At 42.6% G+C, this 4,375-nt stretch overlaps 1 pseudogene; it reads left to right on the top strand.

Annotated features, from left to right (window-relative positions):
• The first annotated feature begins 575 nt into the window (after positions 1-575).
• Positions 576-995, top strand: LOC147683420 (large ribosomal subunit protein eL14 pseudogene; annotated as a pseudogene).
• Positions 996-4,375: the final 3,380 nt, after the last annotated feature.

Genomic DNA, 4,375 nt, shown 5'->3' with positions numbered 1-4,375 from the left:
TTTCTCGCTCGTGGCTTGCAGTCAGAGGCACTGGACGTGGTGTTGTGCAATATTAAAATCGCCACCTAGTAAGATGGGAATTTGACCGAGCTGTGCCAGCCTTGTAAACAGGGAGTAATAAAAATCTGGCAAATCAACCTTAGGGCCGTAGATGCATTCTAAGGCTAATTTGCGACCCAGAAGTGAGCCCAGGACAATGACAAATCTGCCTTCAGTGTCCTGTGTAACAGTAGTCAAATGGAATGGAAGTTGTTTGTGGATAAGTATAAAGGTGCCCCTAGCGTAATTACTGAAGTTAGCAAAATATCTATGCGCACCCCAGCCAGCAGCAAAATCTAGCCTGATCTGAGGGGTGTAGGTGCGTGGTGTAACAAGTACTGCGTCACTTGTCTCTTTTTCCAGTTGTTGTTTAGGCCATGCACATTCCATGTAGCCAGTATAACCTCTGAGGGGCCAGCATTATGTCCTATCTGTGGCATGGGGAACTGTGGAGCAAGTACTGAAAAAAGGTGAGCCTTACGCACTTATCACAATCATAAAATGATACAAGTCCTTTCTGCTCGTGGACCACCACCATGGTTTTCAAGCATTATGTACAGATTGGCCGGGTTCCCTTCATCTCCTTCAGCCCACATGCAGGGAAGCTGGTTGCAATTGTTGACGTAATTGACCAAAACAGGGCACTGGTGGATGGTCCTTACAGTGGCGTCAAAAGGCAGGCTATGCCCTTCAAGTGTATGCAGCTTACTGACTTTGTGCTCAAGTTCCCCCACAGCGCTCGTCAGAAGTTTGTAAGATGTGCCTGGGAGAAAGAAAATGTAAATGAAAAATGGTCTCAAACAAGATGGGCAAAGAAGATCGATTCCAGAGATAAGAAAGCCAAGATGACAGATTTTGAATGCTATCGCGTCATGAAGACAAAGAGGATGAGGAACAAAATCATCAAGGCTGAAGTAAAGAAACTCCAAAAGGAAGCTTCCAAAAAGCCAGAGTAAATTTGATTGGTTCATTAAAGAGTTCTTTAATATCAAAAAAATAAAACAATTGTACAAGTAAACAAGTCCCAGGGCAACTAAGCGTTGTCCCTCCCAAGACCCCCACCCCCTCCCAGCCTCCCCGCCCAACCAGAGAGGCAATACCATCATTAACGAATAACAGTGCAGAGACAAGAATCCGTCTGAAACTTTAAACAAGAAATATAGGTAATACTTATGGAATTCACACAACCATGTGTAGGTGAACACCATGAGGGGTTGTGGCAACACTCCAAACAACGACGTTTCAGTTGACAATTAGTATTAACAAATGCATTCACAAAGACTCTGTAAATCCTAAAACAACACATGGGTCTGCACCAGAGAACCAAGTTAGTCATGACCAGCACCGAAAAAGAGTTCCAAGCTGGCGTCCGTTCCAGCCTGTGAGGCTGAATCGGACTTGTGACGGAACTCCTGCACCTCCGCGGGGTTATCAAACACATGAGACCATCCATTCACCTCCACACGCAATCTGGAGGGGTAAAGCATGCCGCACTTCAAACCTAAGTTCCGTAGGGCCGCCTTGACACTGGTAAATTTCTGCCTTGCTTCTTGCACCATGACAGTGAAGTCCGGATAGAAGGACAGCTTGGACCCCTGCCACAATGTCTCACCCCGCTCCTTTGCCAGCCTGAGAGCAGTGTTGCTGTCCCTGAAATTAATGACCCAAGCTATTATGGTTAACAAAAAGAGAGAAGACCCCACATGTTCCAGGGAACAGGGTACTACAGACACTGAAAAGTCTCAAGATAATCCCTGGAAAACTGTTACATTCACTCACACTCCCTATTCTAAGTAACTGGTCAGAAACTATTTTATACCGTTCACAGACTTTTATTAAAAACATACATATATGAAAAATTCATTACACAGTACAATTCATAAATAAAATCAATTTGTGCACACAATAAAAAGCAACATTAAAAAGTATTCATAAACATATAAAGATGAGGCAGAGAGAGAAACAATTTTTTACAAATGCAAAAGTGTCAACCTATTCAATATTAAGTAGGAACAATATATTAATCTAAGGCAAGAGATGTTTCCTATGAACTAAAACAGAAAATGAAAATGAAACCCCTAATTTAAGCAAGATATCTATATCTATTAATGATCATAAGATTCAAAAAAGCCCTATTTACATATTCAAATATATCCTTTATTGCAATACGCCTGATGTTAGGAATTTTCTGGGCTTGAATTCTACAAGACAAGAAATGCGTCGACGCGTTTCGGTGTATTGCCCTTGGATATTGGCACACCTTCTTCAGGACAGTTCGAGATGGCTAGGGGTTTAAAATGTGGTATCCTTCCTGTGTGTAGAAAAGGATTAATCAGTACATTGGTATTGTCTTAATTAAGTGCATTTATAACATCCAGGGTTCTATTCGTGCCATGTATACATCATTCTAACGAAACATTTTTGGTCTTTGTCAGACCTCCATTACCTTCCATTTATTGTCTACCCTCCCGTGAAGCTAGACCTGCCTTTCAAGTTGCTTTCTAGCTTTTGAGTTACAACCTCCGTTATAACCTAGTTTATGACCAGTTTTTGCATAGATGAATTAAATCCCACCATTCACACCATTATTACTAACCTTGGCTAGAAAGGCTCATATATATAGTATGAGGGTCGTATCCACGAAGAGTTGGATATTGTACTTGATCTTCTCTTTGAGGAGTAAAATCTGATGGTAAAATGCACATGGGATAGTGTTATCACTATGAGGATTCTATATGTTCCTTTGAATCAATCCCTCATAGTCTGAAAACATTTCTGGCTAAAGGGATACGGTCTTCCTATTACATTAAGAAGTTTAGCTTTACCTTGCTTCTCGATGGAACGTTGTCTAGAGTTTTTTAGAGTTTTTTAGCGCTGTTTCGGGCCTTCTGGATCATAGGATTTGCATGTATTCTTTGTATTGCTTAATCCAATGGAGCCCCTATATATGACAATACCAACATTTACTTTAGAGTGAGTATGACCTCTCGTCATTACATTATCACCCAGTAGGTGTATACATACCTCCAAAGGTCAGGGGTTTCCTCCTTCCCGTGGTTTACTTTTCTTTATTTCACTCCCATTCCACTTTGGATAATGGTAACGGGATGTATGGTAGCACTAGTATAATCTGCATGGGGAGCAAATTGCAATTTTTAACCCAAATTTTCAAATGTTACCTCTGTTTAGTTTTTAGATTTTAATTCTAATTTGTTATATTTAATTTTTTTAGTTCAGACTGTGTATTCATTAATACCTGTTACCCCTCTTATTAAACAGCCAGAGTTCTGAGTAAGTTTCACTATTTGATTCTATCTATTAATGTTAGCCTATTGCTAGCTCCCTTTTCTGGCTTCAGTGTTGCTGGTCTCATCCTCTACGTATTTTAAGGGGATAGCCTAGTGTTATCAAAAGGGTTGAGTTTTAATGTTGCTTTTTATTGTGTGCACAAATTGATTTTATTTATGAATTGTACTGTGTAATGAATTTTTCATATATGTATGTTTTTAATAAAAGTCTGTGAACGGTATAAAATAGTTTCTGACCAGTTACTTAGAATAGGGAGTGTGAGTGAATGTAACAGTTTTCCAGGGATTATCTTGAGACTTTCCAAGCTATTATGGGCCTAGGTGGACACCCAGGGTTAGGATGCAGCCCCAGCGACCTATGATTGTGCTCAATTTCGAAGCCAGCCGTGAAAGCCTCCCTCTCAAACAGGTCAATCAGGATCATCTCCACCAACGTGTCCATGCGACCAGCAGCTGTAGACTCCGGGACACCTAGGATGCACACATTGGTGCGATGGCTGTGCGCCTCCAAGTCCTCATTCTTGACTGCCACTTCCTTGAGAATACGCTCCATTTGCTCAAGTCTTTCAGGGATTGCGCTGTACCGTCTTCCAGGTCCGAAGTGCGGGATTCCACCACATCCAGTCTTCGGTAGTGAGCCTGTATCTTAGACCCCAGCTCCGCCATATGCTTGTCCAGGGTATCGAACCGTACATCCAGTGCCCGGAACCCAGCCCTCATTTCTTGCAATAAAGAACCCAGTTGAGGAGCGTCTCCTTCTGGTGCAGGAGGTCCCCGGCCGCCCTCAGCCATGGAGACAGCAGGGTCCTGGTCCGCCTCTGAGACCTTTTCGAAAGGGAGAAGGTGCTGCTTGGGGTCTCTGCTGCCCATTCAGCTACCATCACCACCAAGCAACCAGTGGCCTTCCCGTCAGTGTCTATTCCAGCCGGGGTCACAATAGGGCCTGAACTGGCACAGGTAAAAAAAAAAACTCTAGGATGTGTCCGAGGGGTGCTGATCTAAGGTCTACAGAGTCCAGGCTAGATCCC

The sequence above is a fragment of the Lissotriton vulgaris genome, chromosome 11, assembly GCF_964263255.1.
Source record: "Lissotriton vulgaris chromosome 11, aLisVul1.2, whole genome shotgun sequence".
NCBI classification, from domain to species: Eukaryota; Metazoa; Chordata; class Amphibia; order Caudata; family Salamandridae; genus Lissotriton; species Lissotriton vulgaris.
The sequence above is the reverse complement of the archived record's forward strand: the minus strand, read 5'-3'. Positions and strand labels throughout refer to the sequence as shown.